This window comes from Vulpes vulpes, chromosome 6, assembly GCF_048418805.1.
Source record: "Vulpes vulpes isolate BD-2025 chromosome 6, VulVul3, whole genome shotgun sequence".
NCBI classification, from domain to species: domain Eukaryota; kingdom Metazoa; phylum Chordata; class Mammalia; order Carnivora; family Canidae; genus Vulpes; species Vulpes vulpes.
The window spans coordinates 130,397,388-130,414,755 of NC_132785.1; the positions used below are offsets into that span (position 1 = coordinate 130,397,388).

The following is a 17,368-nucleotide window of genomic DNA, read 5'->3' on the forward strand; positions in this document are numbered from 1 at the left end:
CGTGGACACCTGGGTGGTTTCCAGAGGTTTTAAAATTTATTTTATTTATTCTTGAGACACACAGAGCGCGGTTTCCAGGGTTTCGCTGTTCTAAGCGGCGCTCTGGCCGGTAGCCGTGGTGGTGCAGGCTGGGCACGCCGAGGCATCAGGCACCCGTTCTGGGCAGGTGGACGTACTTGCAGTCCCGACAGACGCCCGGTCACCGGCACAGCGGCGTCCTCACCTCCCTGGCCACGTGCCAACCACAGTGAGTTCCCACCCTGTGCGTGATTTTTTCCCAAATCTAGTAGGTAAGGAGTTGCAACTCGGTGCGACTTTGATGTGCAAGGCTCCTACTGCGGGAGACCCCGCCCCACGGCTCTTTTGTACTTCGTTGGGCCCGCGCCTGGCTCACGTCTTGCGTCCCTTTTCCCAGTGGGCATCTCCACTCCCAACGTCAAAGGAGTCGCCGATTCTTTGGGCTCAGATGGGCAGGAGCAGCATGTGTGAGCGTGGCACGGCTCCACCCCCGCCGGCACTCGTGACCCCGCACACGCTCCCAGTCGTGCCGCGGCTTGCGGCCTGTGCCTCCCACCGCCCTCCCACGGTCTCCTGCGGCCCCACTACTCCCGCTGCACCCAGCCCAGTGGTGACACACTCTGCTGTCCGGCGGGGCTGGCCGCTCCATCCTCTTCTTTTTTCAGTTTCCTTGACCACGTTTTGCTCGTTCAATTTCCACGTGGACTCCAGAATCCGCTCCCCTGGTTCGGGGGGTGGGGGGGAAGCTCTTTACCCCGCGACTCCCCCACGGCTGCTCCCGATGGTGCGCTGCTCCTGCTGCCCACACTCTGGGCGTCTCCCTGCCTCGTGCTCTGCTTCACCTCTGTCCCACCTCACACACTGGCACCACTGCCACTGCCTGTCCCTTATCCAGTCTCATCCTTTCCTGTGACAAATGCCATTTCTTTTAAAAACGTTTTTTTTTTTTTTTTTAGAGATTTTATTTATTTGTTCATGAGACACAGAGATAGAGAGAGAGAGAAGCAGAGACACAGGCCGAGGGAGAAGCAGGCTCCATGCAGGGAGCCCGACATGGGACTCGATCCCGGGACCCCGGGGTCACGCCCTGGGCCCAAGTCGGTGCTAAACCGCTGGGCCCCCCGGGGCTGCCCAAACATATTTATTTTGGAGAGAGTGTGTGCAAGCGGGCAGGGGCAGGGGCAGGGGCAGGGCAGGGCAGGGGGAGTCCCGAAGCCACCTGCACCCTGAGCGTGAAGCCCCATGTGGGGCTTGGTCCCGGGCCCCGAGATCTGGCCGCAGCTGAACCAAGTGTCGGAGGCCCGGCTGCCCCCCGGCTGCCCCCCGGCGCCCCCAGCAGGTGCCTCCTCTTGCAGGTGCCTCCTGGACGATGCCCTGGACCCGCCGCGAGGCCCGTTCCCCGAGCCGCGGCTCTCCCCGGCCGCCCGTCGGCGCCCCCGCACGGGGCTCTGCGGCGCCTCCTCCCGCCCCGCCAGCCCCGGGCCCGCCAGTCCCCGTCCCCGCCGCGGCCCGACTTCCGGGCACACCGGCCGCTCCTCCCGGGGCAGCACATCCCGGCCTGGCCTCCCTCTGGCCCCCACGCCCCGCACCCGGCTCCTCCCCAGGGTGTGCGGACCCCGCTGCGCCCAGGCCAGGGCCGCCCCCGCCTTCCTGCCTGCGGCTTCCTCGGGGCGGGGCTGCAGCCTGGGCCTGGAGGGCGGAGGGGTCCGGGGTCCGGGGCTCGGAGGACTGGGGGCCACAGTCCGGGGCTGCGGGGTCCGGGGCCGAGCGCTGGGGGTCCGGGCTGGGGCCTGGAGTTGGGGGTGCGGGGCCGGGGTGTGGGGTCCGCGGTCGGGGTCCGGGGCCGAGCGCTGGGGGTGCAGAGTCGGGGGCGTGGGGTCCGCAGCGTCGGGGGCGAGTTGGGGGTGCGGGGTCCAGGGCGTGGGGTCCGCGGTCTGGGGTCGGGAGCCCCGCCCCGCCCCCTCCTCGGGAGCCCCGCCCCCTGCCCCCACCGGGCCCCGCCCCCGCCGCAGCCCACCCGGAAGCGCCGGCCTTGCCGCGCATGCTCGCCCCGCCCCCGCGCGCTCCCCCGTCACGTGGGCAGCGTGGGCCGCGCCCGGAAGTCAGTCCCCCGGGGAACGCGAGCCGCGCGGCCGCGGGTTCCGCCCCGGGCGCTCGGCCGTCGGGGGGCGCGGGGGCGCGGCGCGGCCGTGGGCGGAGCCGCCTTCCCACCCCCCGGGAGGCCGGGGCGCTGCTCCCTGCGCACGCGGCTGCCGGGGCGGAGCGCGGGGTCCGGGCCGGGGGTCACCGCAGCCCCCCCCCCCCGCGGCCCCAGAGCTCCAGGCCCGGCACCGCCCGCGCTGCGTGGCCGCGTCGTGTGTCCCGGGTCCCGCCGAGCCCCTGCGCACCCCGAGCGGCGGGGCCCTGACTCGGCCGGTTCCCAGCAGGCCCCGCGGCGAGCAGGTGACAGGCCCGGAGCCCCCCCCCCCCCGCGGAGCGCATCACCCCGCGCCCTCCCCGGTGACCCCCAGACCGCGGGGCCTCGCAGGGCCGCCGGCACCAAGCCCCGGGAGCCGCGTGGGGTCCAGGCCGGGCGGCGGGGCAGGAGGCAGGGTCGCTGGGCAGCCCCGGGCCCCACCCCGCCAGCCCGTCCAGCACCGCGGGGTGCGGGGGCCCCAGAAGCGCAGAGTCACCGGGTCTGGAAAACCGGTAAAAGTCGTGGAGAAGGGACCCCGGGGTGGCGCAGCGGTTTGGCGCCTGCCTTTGGCCCGGGGCGCGATCCTGGAGACCCTGGATCGAATCCCATGTCGGGCTCCCGGTGCATGGAGCCTGCTCCTCCCTCTGCCTGTGTCTCAGCCTCTCTCTCTGTCTCTCATGAAGAAATAAATAAAATCTTTTTTAAAAAAGCCCAGGGACGGGGATCCCTGGGTGGCGCAGCGGTTTAGCGCCTGCCTTTGGCCCAGGGCGCGATCCTGGAGACCCGGGATCGAATCCCACATCGGGCTCCCGGTGCATGGAGCCTGCTTCTCCCTCCGCCTGTGTCTCTGCCTCTCTCTCTCTGTGACTATCATAAATAAATAAAAATTGATAAAAAAAAAGTCGAGGAGAAAATAGACGCAGACGTGGAGCGTAGAGCGCGGGGAGAAGGCAAAGATGCGCGACACGAACCCGCTCGAGCGGCCAAGACAGCGGATGCTCAGGGCCCGGCGGCCCAGACCATGATCCCGGGGCCTGGGATCGAGTCCTGCCCACCGGGGCTCTGCTTCCCGCCGCGCCCTCCCTGTCCCCTCCCGGGCTCTCTCCCCGGCTACTTCTCAGAAGAGTAGAACAAAGGACACGCAAGTTTGAACGTCAGGGAGCCGCGGTCCGGCCGAGCCCGACCCGCCCGTAGCCCGGTGCCTGTGCATGGAGCCGCGCCGGTGTCGCATGTGCCTGTACCTATCCACACCTTTTTTTTTTCTCCTGAAAGATGAGCTCAGAAGCGTGTGCATCCGGGGCCGTACAGCCGTGGGGTTCTCTGCGTCTGGACCCCGGTGAGGACTGAGGCCTGGAGAGCTGTGGGTGCAGAGGTTCCACCAGCACCAAAGCAGACGGCTGGGCAGGCACGGCCCCGGCCTGTTTTCAGCCCACCCCACCCCCGGCTCCTGCCTGTGACTCCCACGGCCTCCCCCCCATGCAGATCCCGCTGGCCAAGGAGCCAGACCGTGTGACGTTCTGAGCCAGTGGTCTGGGGGTGGGGGGAGACACAGCACCCGTCCAGGGCACACCCCTGAGCGCCGCGTGCACACTTGTCCTTCGCTGGAACGTGATGCTCGTACCCAAGGAGAAAGAAATGAAGTCAGAGAGGAGGGTCGGCGTAGGCCGTGCTTCCAGCTGAGCTCCAGGTCGTGCGTTAGCCCCAGTAATCCTCGTCTTAGGAAGCAGAGGGAAGGAGAAGGTAAGAGGCCGGTGAACCTCCGGACATGCATCGCCGCTACCAGACTCACCCCAGCATCGCTGAGCGCCGGGCTAGGGCACCAATGGGAGTCTCCACTGCACGTGGCCCATCCTGCACCCCTAACTTTGAGGGACCACGACCCAGAAGAAGGAGGTAATCGCTGGTCCCAGCGGCGGCTCCACCTCGCTCCTCCTCGGCCCCAGGGGCTGGAGTGTGTGAGCGCCGGGACCACGCCTCTGCCCCGGTTCAGCTGCCTTGAGTCACGGGTAGGGCCCGCAGGGAGGACTAGCGGGGCGCGGTGGTGCTTACACTGGCTATGAGACGGCTACTTGTAACGAGCCGGGTTATTCTGCTGCCTGACCCTGTGCACTCTGCCTGAGTCTGAGATGTAACACAGGCAGGAAAGGTGGGATTGGATGGGGCACACGGGGTTTACCGCCCCCCCCCCGCCCCACGAGCTGAGATGCCTCCAAACAGCAGGCATAGCTGGATGACCGGACGGGCTGAGAACGGGTGGTGGTGGAGGATGGAAGGATGGACGGACACGTGGATGGACCGAGATTGGTTGATGGATGCGTGGACAGTTGTTCGGATGGAAGTGTGCACGGGTGTTCAGGGGCAGGTGCGTGGATGGGTGCCTAGGGGTGGACGCGTAGGAGAAGATGAACGGACGGAGGGAGGGATGTCGCCTGAGAACTCTGGAAGGTTTGGAAACTCCGCCTGCGTCCGTGGAACCCTGACTCAGTGTCCCGTCCTGCGTGCTGGGGGTGCAGGAGGGAGGGAGCCTTTCTCCTGGGCGAGGTCAGGGGGCCGTGGCCGGCGTGGAGCAGAGGCAGGAACGGGGTGAGGTATGCTCTGGGGCCTGGTCCGGGGGTGGGGGGGGTTAATAACGGCAGGTGGCAGATTCCTGTGGCCCAATAGGAGAGAAGAAAGGAAGTCTTTGGGGTGCCAGATGCTGACGGTGTGAGGTCGTGGCGGCGATGGCCTGGCTGGCTTGAGCAGAGGCTGGAGGAGATTCAGGCCGAGCCTGTTGGGGTGCGGAGGTGCATGAGCTGGCCAGTATGTCTGGAGCTGGAGGAGGAAGGCGAGGGGGGCAGGGGACGGGAGAGGCTGCGGCCATTGGAGACATTTCGACTTTGGCCTTGAGTGAGTGGGAGCCACTGAACCGTTGGGTCCCTGAGTGCGAAGCTCAGACTTGGCTTCTGGCCGCATCTTCCTCGCTGCCGTGTGCAAAGCCGAAGGAGCGGGGCCAGGGAGGGGGCTGCAGTAGTGCAAGACGGTAGTGCAGGGGGCGGGCCGGGGGGCTGGGGCGAGATGCCAAGGCAGGAGGACCTTGGTTCTTGTGCTCAGGCTGCGTGGGCACTGCCCCTGGGAGGGTGGCCACGCAGCTCGCCCAACCAGGCCCTGCTGGGTAGGGTCGAGTGCTCTGCGGTTCCCAGTGAGGGCTCCTGGGGGAGAGGTTTGGTCCACTGGGAAAGCTGTGGGACTGGGTCAGCCAGGGGGCGGCTGGGGGACGGGGTCCTCAGTCATCCTCAGGTCCCAGGGGAGCCCTGTACCCTTGCTCTGCGGCAGCGTGGAACCAGGTGTCTGCGGGGAGAGACCCCCTTCCTGCAGGAGCTCGGGGCTGCTTGGCAGCGGGACGTTCCCAGCCTCCCGCGGCCCTCAGGATTGGGGGCTCTCTGCATCTGGGATTGGGGGGCTTCCGGCCTCCTCGCAGCATCCTGGGACCTCCGGGGAGGCCTCGGGCCTCGTCCCCGCGACCAGCGCGCCATCTGGTGGCCCGCGCAGGACCCGCCTGTCCCAGGGATGCGCTGCGGGTCTGCGCAAACCCCCTCCGCACCGAGCGGCTGCAGACAGCACCCTCTGCCCTCCCAGTGCAGCTGGCGCAGGTGGAGGTTGGGGTCCCGCCCCGCGGGGTGGGGACTGGGGAGACCCGGGCGACCCGGCCGTGGGGGCTCCCAGGAGAAGGGCAGGCACGGGGGCTTTAGGCAAGGCTTAGGCAGGTGGCTCTGCAGGCAGGGGCGGGGGGGGGGGGGCGCACTGGTCGGGGCAGGCAAGGCCTGGAATCCCCCCACCACCTCCACCAAGTAGGCGGTAACGGCCTTGCTGGGCTGCCAGTGTGGACGGGAGGCGGAGAGGCAGGTGGCCAGGGCCGGGATCTTATGGACAGGGACGGAGGGGGATGGGGGGCACCAGGGTGGTGACCTGGGCTCTGACCCGGCGCTGGGGGAGGAGAGAGGCATGGGTGGGTCCTGGGAGTTGAGGGGGGGCCAGCACAGGCCTGGGTATTGAGGTTATGGGGGCCCGTAAGGGTGGGGGGGGCCAGGGGGTCGGTGGGAGAGAAGTGGGCCCTGGAGAGGTGGTCTTGGTGGAGGAGGCAGCCGAGGGTCCCGGAGCCCACCGGGGGTCTCTGAGCAGCTTGGGAGCAGCAGTCCCAGGAGGGTGGGAGCTGGAGGGGCTCCAGGACCCCCAGGACCGCGGAGGGTCCACACCCAGCTGCCCTCTGCCCCGCAGTCCTGTCCCTCTGCTCATTTCTCCCCTATGGTCACTGCAGCCTGTCCCCCAAGCTGCTCCGTCTGGGGCCTCTGGAGGGGGCCCTCTGTGGGAACCCAGTCTACGTGCCTAGGATGCTGTCTCGGGGTGCCCTCAGGTGCCCTCAGATTCCCTCCTGGGATGCAGATCACCGCCTGCATCCTCCCCGGGGACCCAGCAAGCTGACCGGCTGCCCAGGGCCGGTGATCACAGGGCTTGCTGCCCCTCCCTGGGCCCTGGCGGGAGAGGTTTGGGGACGCGGAGGAGGGGAGAGAAGGGGCCACCAGGGCTCAGGGGCGGCCGGGCCAGGATGAGCTCCGCTTACACACCGCCTCCCCGCCGTCCCTTCACCCCGACCTGTGATGGGGGGTGGGGGGCGGCGCTCCTGGCCGCGCCCGCCGGGTAAAGTGATTATGTTTGTCTAAACAGGGTTCAAGCGGATTTCACGTGTGTGTTTTAAACTTACACGAGTGGCACCGTGTTCAGAATCACGCTGCTTCTGTACTTCCCGTTTGCCTCGAGGTGTGCCTGACACACGGTGCGGAGCCCGGAGCTGGGCGTGCAGTAGGCGGCCCTGCGGACTCCCAGCGCACGGGCGCAGCGGGCTCCCTTGTGTCCACTCGGGGGCGCCCCGACCTGGACCACGCACACCGGCTCTGACCGGTTTGGAGCTTCATCCGAAGGGACTCGGGCCCACACTCTCTTCCGCATCTCGCTTGCTTTCACTTAGGAAGATGTGCTCGGGATCCATCCATGTGTTGGATGGAGCAATAGTGTTTTGTTTTTTTAAGATTTTATTTATTTATTTGAGAGAAAGAGAGCGAGCGGAGGGGAGGGGCAGAGGGAGAGGGGGGGAATCTCCAGCTGACGCCCCGCTGAGCACAGAGCCTGATGCGGGGATCGATCTCTCGCCCCTGAGATGGTGACCTGAGCCGAAACCAGGAGCCAGCTGACCGAGCCCCCCAAGCACCCCACGTGAGATACTGCTTGTAGGCAAAGCCTCTAATTCTCACTTTTCATTTTATCTTTTTATTTTTTTTTTAATTTTTTTTTAAATTTTTATTTATTTATGATAGTCACAGAGAGGGAGAGAGAGAGAGAGAGAGAGAGGCAGAGACACAGGCAGAGGGAGAAGCAGGCTCCATGCACCGGGAGCCCGACGTGGGACTCAATCCCGGGTCTCCAGGATCGCGCCCTGGGCCAAAGGCAGGCGCCGAACCGCTGTGCCATCCAGGGATCCCTTCATTATTTTTAAAAACGTAAAAAATTGAGATAGGATTCACATACCATAGAATTCACCCTTTCGGAGGGTACAGCTTAGGGGCTGTTAGTGTTCACAGGGTTGTGCCAACATCATCCATCACCATCATCTAACTTCGGAGCGTTTCGTCACCCCAAAGAGAAACCCGGTCCCCATGTGCAGTCCCTCCCCCTCCGCACGGGCCGCCCCAGCTCTGCTCTCTGTGTCCCCGGACTTAACCTTTCATGTAAACAGAGTCACACAACAGGTGGCCTGTGGCGACTGGCTCCTTTCACGGCGCACGACGATTTGGGGACCGTCCACGCGGCAGCCGGCGCCAGTGCCTCGTTCCTTGTCATGACTGAGTATGTTCGCCGCGGAGGGACCGCACGTTGTTCCTGCGCTCAGCTGCGGGCGGGCATGGGCTGGTTGTCCTCCGGGTTATCGTGACTGCTGCTGCCGTGGACACACATGCACGTGCTTGTGCGGACGTATGTTTCTCAGTCTCGTGACCAGGTGTCTGGAAGCTGAATCTCTGGATCGCACGGGAGCTGCCAGGCCTAAATTGCTGAGGGACTGGCAAAGTGTCTCCAAAACGCCTGCACCGTGTGCTTTCCCAGCAGTGACATACGAGGGCCCCTGGGTCCACATCCTCACCGACACTTGTTACTGGGTGTCTTTGGATGACAGCCATGCCAGTAGGGGTGAAATGGCATCGCCTTGCGATTTATTTATTCATTCATTCATTCATTCATTCATTCATCTATTTATTTATTTAAAGCTTTCATTTATTTATTCATGAGAACACACAGAGAGAGGCAGAGACAGAGGGAGAGGCAGAGGGAGAAGCAGGCTCCATGCAGGGAGCCCAACGTGGGACTTGGTCCCGGGACCCCATACACTTAGGGGTCCCAGGAGGTCACGCCCTGAGCCAAAGGCAGATGCTCAACCGCTGAGCCACCCAGGCATCCCTTTACCCCATATTTTATTCTGAACCTAATAGCCTTAGTTCTTACGTTTAGGTCTTCGATTTATTTTGAGCCAATTAATTAATTAATTATTTAAAAAATAAGGTCTATGCCCAACGCGGGGCTTGAACTCACGACCCCAAGATCCAGAGTCGCATGCTGAGCCAGCCAGGGGCCCCATGAGTTAATTTTTGATTATGACATGAGGTGAGGGTCCAACGTCATTCTTTTGCTTGTCAGTGGCCGGTTTTCCCAGCACCATTTGCTGAAGAGACTGTCCTTTCCCCACTGAGTGGTCTTGGCACCTTCGTGAAAAACCGAGAGGCCTACGTGTGAAGGTTTGTTTCTGGGCTCTCTGTCCTATTCCGTTGGTCTCTACACCCATCCTCGTGCCAGCGCTATACTGTTCTAATCACTGTAGCTTTGCAGTAAGTTTTGAAGTCAGGAAGTGTGAGTTCTCCGACTTTATTTTTTTTCAAGACAGCGGGGCTACTTCGGGCCCCTTGCAATTCCACGTGCATTTGAGGATTGGCCTTCCTATTTCTGTGGGGGAGGCTTCTGGAAGCTTCATGGAGACAGTGTTGATTGCTTTGGGTAGTACTGACCCTGAACAATGTTGAGTCTTCTTTTTTTTTTTTTTAATGTTGAGTCTTCTGATCAGTGACTCCACGCCACTGTTTATGCAGGTCCTCTGAATTTCCTTTCAGCCATGCTTTATAGTTCTCAGCATTCAAGGCTTTCGCCAACTTGGGTAGATTTATTCTTAAATAGTTAATCCTTTTTTTTTCTTTCTACCAACTTGATGGATTTATTCCTAAATATTTAATTCTTTTTTTTCTTTCTTTCTTTCTCTCTCTCTCTCTCTCTCTTTTTATTTTTATTTTTAATTTTTGAGAGAGAGTGTGCATGCACGCGGGAGGGGGGTGGTGCTGGTGGTAGTGGAGGGGGGCGAGGCAGAGGGAGAGGGAGAGAGAATCCTGAGCAGACGCCCTGCTGCCCTCAGAGCCCCAAGTGGGCTCCATCTCACGCCCCGGGATCGTGACCTGTGCGGTAAGGGAGAGTCAGACGCGGAACGGCCTGAGCCAGCCAGTCAATATTTAAAAATAAATATTTAATTTGTTGAGATGCTGTTGAGGATGGAATTGCTTTCTTAATTTCTTTTTGTCTCTTGAATTATTTTTTTTTGATCTTAGCACTTGATACTACCTAACATTTAAATACATTTTTTGTCTCTCTCTCTCTCTCTCTCTCTCTTTTTTTTTTTTTTACTAGAATAAAACTTCCATAAGGGCTGGAGCTTTGATTTGTTTACTGCCAGTCTTGGATCTTAAAACAGTGTCCCGCACACAGTTCCGCACGTAACTGTTGAGTGCACGAATGGCCAGAGGACGTGTCTGCCTAGGTTGGCGTTCGCTCTACTGACCAGAGTTTTCCCCCTTGTGCCACCGTGAAGGCCGCTACACGAGGCGTCGGTCAACATGCTCCTTGCAATGGAGGTTTTATTTTTATGGCAGAAATTCTCAATCGGGGGAGTGATACCTATTTGTCTTTTTGATGTTATTTGTGGTTGACAGGCTGCTTTGCGAGGCGCCTCCACCAGCGTGAAGGTCCCTGACCCCTCCACCCCCAGAACCACGAGGCACTAGCCCCCGTCCAGTGTCTGGCGGCCTGAGGGTGGAGGCCTGTGTCACTGGTGCTGTACTGGGCATCTCCCCAACAGGGAGTGAATGCATGTGTGTAGTGACCACTTGTCTTTGTCTTCCCTGAATTGTTTATTTATACCTTTTGTCCATCTTTCTTTCTTTCTTTTTTTCTTTTTTTAGATTTTATTTACTTATTCACAGAGAGAGGCAGAGACACAGGCAGAGGAAGAAGCAGGCTCCATGCAGGGAGCCCGATGTGGACTCGATCCCGGGACCTTGCGACAGCAACCTGAGCCAGAGGCAGACGCTCAACCGCCGAGCCACCCAGGTGTCCCTTCCTTCCTTCCTTCCTTCCTTCCTTTCTTTCTTTCTTTCTTTCTTTCTTTCTTTCTTTCTTTCTTCTTTCTTTCTTTCTTTCTTTCTTTCTTTCTTTCTTTCTTTCTTCTTTCTTTTTCTTTCTTTTTTTTTCAGGTGTCCCTTTCTTAAAAAAGTTCTTAAAAATCATTTCTTGGGGGCACATGGCTGGCTCAGTCAGAAGAGTATGCATTTCTTGATCTCAGGGTTGTGAGTTCGAATCCCACACCAGTTAAGCAATGACTTAAACAAATAAAACTTTTAAAAAATGGTTTCTTTTCACTTTTCCAAAGCCTTCTCTGTATTATAGATATTCATCATTTGTCTATTGTCTGCTTTACAAATATATGTTTTTTTTCCAAAGTTACCATATTTTAAAAAGTAATCTCTACCTCTAATGTGGGGCTTGAACTCACAGCCCTGAGATCAAGAGTCCCAACTCCACTGACTGAGCCAGCCGGGTGCCCCCCCCCCCCCCATTTATCACTTTTTTTTTCATTTACCATTTTTATATTGAACTTGTTTACTGTTTCCTGTTCTATACAAAATGCAGTATTTCCATGGAGCAAATAATGTCTACCTTTCTTTTATAGTTTTAGGGGACCTTGCTTGGATTAACATGTTTTTTTCAACCTGAGTTACATATATGCTGATCTGTTTTCTTTCCCCTCCAATTTTTCAATTTCTATATTTAATGATTTAGTCAATCTGGTTTTGGCACTGACACGCTATGGGAGATTTTCCTACGGATGGTTGTCTCGTGCTGACACCACTTATGGAGCAGCCGGGCCTTTCCCCCTGAAGCCACCTTCCTCTGCTGTCCTGGCTGAAATTCACCTGTAGATTGGTGACGATTTCTAGAATTTCCACTCTGGTCCGGGGATTTGTCTGTCTATTCCTAAAACAGTTCCACATTTACTGGGTTATAGTAGCGTTAGAGGTTGGCCTAGTATCTGGGAAGGCAGACTGTCCTTTGCCCTTTTGCATCTTTTATACTTTATCCCCTTTTGCTCTTTTCTCAGCTATTGTGGGCATTTACTTGCATGCATCTTTTTTTTTAAGATTTTATTTATTCATGAGAGATAGAGATAGAGATAGAGAGGCAGAGACACAGGAGGAGGGAGAAGCAGGCTCCACGCTGGGAGCCCGACGTGGGACTCGATCCCGGGACTCCAGGATCGCGCTCTGGGCCAAAGGCAGGCACCAAACCGCTGAGCCATCCAGGGATCCCCAGATTTTCTAGTTTAAAATCTCATTACTGGAATAGAAAAAAAGGGGCACCTGGGTAGCTCAGTGGTTGAGTGTCTGCCTTCAACTCAGGGCGTGATCCTGGGGTCCTGGATCGAGTCCCACGTCGGGCTCCCGGCATGGAGCCTGCTTCTCCCTCTGCCCGTGTCTCTGCCTCTCTCTCTCTCTCTCTCTGTGTCATGAATAAATAAATAAAATCTTTTAAGAAAATAAATAAAAGACAGATCATTCCATATGCTTCTCTTCTTGCCAATTCACCAGATTATTCTATTAATCCCAGTAGTTTTTACTAGAGTGTCTCAGGTTGTCCAGGTAGTCAAGCATCTCATCCTCCCATCGAGGTGGCTTTGTAATTTGCAATATTTATGCTAATTACCCTACTGCCATCTATATTCATAAGTGGGATGGCTATCTTCTTTTTCTTGTACCATCTGTTACCAGTGGGCTGGGGGGAGGCGGAGGCCCGCCTTTCCCTGTGGGATGGAATAGGGTCAGTACTGCTCCTCCTGCATTTTTCCAGCCTCCTTTGCTCACCACCTGCTGTGGTCCCCGCAGGACAAGCCGTCTGCTCCCTGCCCACCCAGGGTGCTTGGGGGGGAGGTGAGACTGGTCCCTGCTCGCCTGGATCCAAGAGTCCTGTGTGGGACGGCCTGGCCCTTTCGCCGATGCCTCCCCTCAGCCTGGGGTGTGAGTGTGAGCCCCCAGTCGTAGGCCTGAAGGCTGAGAAGGGGAAGCCTAGAGCCCCCTGCGCAGGGCCATGAGGAGCCAGGCCGGTGCAGCTGTTGGGTGCACTGTCACCTACCCCAGTCCCCACCCCCCTTAGTGCAGGTGGTATGTGCCACCCCCGGGCATAAGGCAAGGCCAGGGCTTCCCAGAAGCAGGCATACAGTGGTGCTCAGTCTTGCAAGTGTCCCTCCCTCCTGAGCCGGCCCTCTCGGGCTCTCCTGTGCCTCCCTGCCACGCTCCCACGGAGTCCATCATCCTGCCCACCATCCGCACCTGTCAGGCTCCCCATCCTGAGAAACCAGTGAAGCCAGTGACATCCTGCCCCTCCCACCTTCCTGGCCATCGCCACCTCGTCCCGGCCTGCCCCCACACCTCCCTGACTTCCTTGGCCCCCGCGGTGGGCTGTCTGGAACCTCCTGCTGCCCCCCCTTGCTCTCTGCAGTCTGTGGTCTTTGGCTCTTCTGAGCTACCCAGGCTGGGCCAGGGGTGCCCACGACGCGGCATAGCGGGCATGTTCCTGGAACCCCTGTCCTTGGTGCATCGGGGCAGAGCTGGCGGGGTCCCCGTTGGGAGAGTCAGGGGCTCACAGCCGGGTAGGGCTCTGGGAGTCCAGCCTGAGCAGACTGGGCCGTGGCCTTGGCGCAGAGCTTTCAGGAGGGTTCCCTGACACCTCAGCTCTCTGCCACCACGGGGATGCTGCAGTGCCCCCTCCCCTGGTGACCCCCCAGTGCCTTCATGCCTGTTCACACCCCAGTTCTCCCCCCAACTTCAGGGAAAAGCAACCAGCTGAAAAGGATGAGCATGTTGGCTTTGGGACCCGGGTTTCCCTGTGGCTTTGGAAAGTCAGAAGAAGGTGACAGTTGTCCCTGGGGCCCCTCCGAGGTAGAAGGGGCTGCGTGGTTCTTGGCCCCTCTCTTATAGGAAAAGAAAGCACATATCTAAAACCTCATCTGGGACGCCTGGGTGGCTCAGTGGTTGAACATCTACCTTCCGCTCGGATCCTGATTCCTGGGGTCCCGGGATCGAGTCCCACATCGGGCTCCCCACAGGGACCCTGCTTCTCCCTCTCCTGTGTGTCTGCCTCTCTCTCTGTCTCTCATGAATAAATAAATAAAATCTTTAAAAAAAAAACACAAAAATCTCATCTGTCCCCCTTCTGGGGCCAGTTCACAGCTCGCCCCTCCCCTAGCCCCCAACTTAGGTGGCTCGGGGCTCCTCTTGGCTCCTGTGCTTGCCAACCCTGCCAGGCGGGGGCTCTTTCCGGCCCCTCCTGCCCCCTCCTTCCTTCGTCCCGGCCGCTGGCGCAGGGGCACCACGTCCAGCCTTCCTGATGGCAGGGTAAGGAAACTGAGTCCCAGAGAAGCCACGGGACTCCTCGCTGCAAACCACAAGCTGCTGGGTGGAGCACGAGTGCCTCCGGGACGGCAGGACCTGCGTCTGCGCTCCAGGCTGGACGGCCGCTCCTCTGTCCCTCTGTGTTAGGGGGTGGGGGGGCGGCCCGGCCTCCAGGGTAGCTCTGTGAGCTCAGGCCCCTTCCCCGCGCCTCTATTTCTGGCCGTGGGTTGGTCCGGCGGAGAGGTCTCTGTTGCCGCAGGTCAGGACACCGGGTCGGGACACTGGCTCACAGCGCAGTGGGTGCAGAGGGGACGTGGTGCCCGGAGTCTGGGTGGGAAGGCGAAGGCGGTGACCCAGCGGTGGGACCCGCAGCCCTGGCCTCGGCCCTCCTCATCCAGCCAGGCAGGCCCTCGCGGGTTTAACTGGGGGGTGGATGCAGTGTGACACGCGTGTGACAGCACAGCACGTCCAGGGCAGAGCCAGGCGGGTGGGCGAGTGCCCCGCGGGAGGGGCCTTCTGCCAGGACAAGGGTGGGGGTGGCAGAGGGGTGGCCCCGGCACTCACAGACTGGGGACGGGGCTGGAGGGGAGAGGCTCCCGCAGGCCCGGGTCTGCGGTGTGGCCCCGAAGGCCACGGGGAGTTAGGTTGTGCTGCGGGGCCGCCGCTGTCTGCCGGGCAGGGACGGGGCCAGAGCCCAGGCCACCCTGGGCCCCGGGATCCGGGGGAAGAGCCCCTCACCTCGGGAATGTTCTCTGGCGAGCTGGGGGGCTCGGAGGCCACGAAGGGGGGCTGTGGGTCTTCTGCAGAAGGCCGGGCTCCTCCTTCCCACCCAGAGACCCCTCTTCCTGAGGCTGCCTCCCTCCCACAGGCCCCAGGCCCCTTGCCCACAGCCCTGCAGTGGCCGCCTCTCACCCCACCCTGCCCGGAGCGAGGGCTCCCTAATGCCGGGACGCCCCTGTCGGTAGGGTGTCCCCGCAGCAGACCCCGAGGTGAAGGCCAGCGTGTGCGGTGAGGGAGGTGGGGCGGGGGGGTGGGCGGCCCCGGTGGGCCACGGAGCTGGGGGCTAGCCTCCCAGGAGCAGGGGCGGCGGGGGGCTCCTTCGGGAGCCGCTGACAGCCTCTCCTCCAGGGGGAGTCCACGGCTAACCGGCCATGGGACTTAGCCATCGAGCTCTTAATTGCAGTTACTTGATTTTTTTTCATTTTTAAAGATTTTATTTATTTACTCATGAGAGACACACAGAGAGAGAGAGAGAGAGAGAGGCGGAGACAAGGCAGAGGGAGAAGCAGGCTCCACGCAGGGAGCCCGACACGGGACTCGATCCCGGGACTGCAGGATCACGCCCTGGGCCGAAGGCGGCGCTAAACCGCTGAGCCACCCGGGCTGCCCTACTATGTGCTTTTCAATGAAGCTTTTAGACTTGTTGTAGGCAGGTTTGTCCAGTATTTGCTATTCATCACAGCTCGAAGCAGAAGTTTTTGCTTTGTGCTGAGACTTTACTTTTGGGTGCATGGAGTTTCATGATTGTGATTAAAAATTAAATGGTCTAGGGACTCCTGGGTGACTCAGCAGTTGAGCATCTTGCCTTCGGCTCAGGGCATGATCCCAGGGTTCCGGGATCGAGTCCTGCATCAGGCTGCCCGCATAGAGCCTGCTTCTCCCTCTGCCTGTGTCTCTGCCTCTCTCTGTGTCTCTCATGAATAAATAAATAAAATTTAAAAAAATAAAATAAAAAAATAAAAATTAAGTGGTGCAATAAACTATAATGAGTGCCATACATTTGACAGGGAGATGGTAAAATCAACCTACTAGATGACTTCCTGTAAGAAATTATTAAAATTATATATGTATTGTGTTTTAACTGTATAACAGAATAATGAGAGAAGTAGGTTGCATTCATTTTAGGTAAGAAACATATTAAGAAAGAAAACATGTCAAGATAGAGTATTTTTCTTTTTTTTTCCTCCTTATACACTTGGACCTGAGAGCAAAACCCTTCATCAGGATTGTCTGACTCCCCTGGTACGTGGTTTCTCCGTGGGAATCTTGGACTCCGCTCAGCACTAGCACAATTCCAGAATAGTCGGAAAACTCCGGTTTATCTACTGCAAAAGAGAGCAGCAGGCACGCGTACATCTTGTTCTGATACTTGGGAGTTGGGCCTTTCGGTTCTGCCTGCGTCTGGGAGGCTGCAATCACTTATCTTCACTTGGAAGCACTTGGATTTCTGCCTCATTTGATTTGGGTCCAGTGTGAGGCCACAAAACCTCGCTACGTTTTGTTCAGTACTGCCCTGTTGGAGCCATAGAACCAGGAAAACAGTGTGCGTGGCCTACGTGTTCGGGATACAGCCAACACCCACGGGCTTTGTGATGTGTGTTGAAATTGTAGAGCAGGATGCCTGATTTGGGGCAGGAAGCACGCAGAGCTGGCAGGTGCTGCTAGGACAGGGCCCGAGGAGGTGCGGCCCCAGGCCCCGGGAGTGGGGTGGGCTCACAGGGACGTCATGCCTAACGACATCCACATCTGCTGGTGTGATGCATTTTAAAAACATGTCGGCTTCCATTAGAAGTTTAAAACTGAAAAAAAAAAAAAAACTGTACAAAGAGGGGATCCCTGGTGGCTCAGCGGTTTAGCGTCTGCCTTCAGCACAGCGTGATCCTGGGGTTCCGGGATCGAGTCCCATATTGGGCTCCCTGTATGGAGCCTGCTTCTCCCCCTGCCTGTGTCTCTGCCTCTCTCTCTCTCTCTGTGTCTCTCATGGATGAATAAATAAAATCTTTTTTTTTAATTTATTCATTTATTTTTTTAATAAAATCTTTAAAAAGAAAAACTGTACAAAGAACCCCTGTGCATGCGTCAAAATACACAAATCAATGTAGAGTGTCAAAATAAACATAAGTATCTAAAGCGTATAAAAGTAAAATGTAAATCTGAGACATGGAACCAAAAATTCCGTCATGTGAATCACGATAGAAAGGCATTTTGCTTAATAAAAAAGGACATTTCAATATCTTAAGAAGTCTTTGATGAGAGCCGCAGCGGAAGCCTTCTCTGCCTCCGTTCAGTAAGGGATGAGATGGGGCCTTCCGGACTATAGGACTGTAGAGGGGACGTGGGCTATCCCACAGCGCCCTGCACCTGCCACGGGAGGCCTGAGCTGCAGCAGGTGAGCAGCCCTCCTTGGTCCGGGACGGCCGCCCTGAGAGGACCCCGCGGCCTTGTCTGTAGGGGAGCTGCAGGGCTGTGCGCAAGTGTCGGGGTGTGATGAGCCCGGGCTCTCAGCAGATGGGCTCTGCGCCCCACCCTGACGGCGCACGAGAGCAACGGGGCCTCCTGACCGGACCTTCTCCTAGCTCCTCACTGTCCTACTCTGTCCTACTCTGTC

The 17,368-nt window shown here is 58.8% G+C and overlaps 1 long non-coding RNA gene across 3 annotated transcripts; it reads left to right on the plus strand.

The window, feature by feature from the left end:
* The first annotated feature begins 1,855 nt into the window (after positions 1-1,855).
* Positions 1,856-16,775, plus strand: LOC112930312 (uncharacterized). Of its 3 annotated transcripts, none has more exons than XR_012002335.1 (3): positions 1,856-2,460; positions 8,915-9,012; positions 9,947-16,775. It is a non-coding gene; the product is annotated as an uncharacterized lncRNA (long non-coding RNA). The 3 variants fall into 3 exon arrangements; XR_012002336.1 differs by lacking the exon at positions 1,856-2,460 and adding an exon at positions 2,469-2,706; XR_003237099.2 differs by lacking the exon at positions 1,856-2,460 and adding an exon at positions 2,961-3,934.
* The last annotated feature ends 593 nt before the right edge of the window (positions 16,776-17,368 follow it).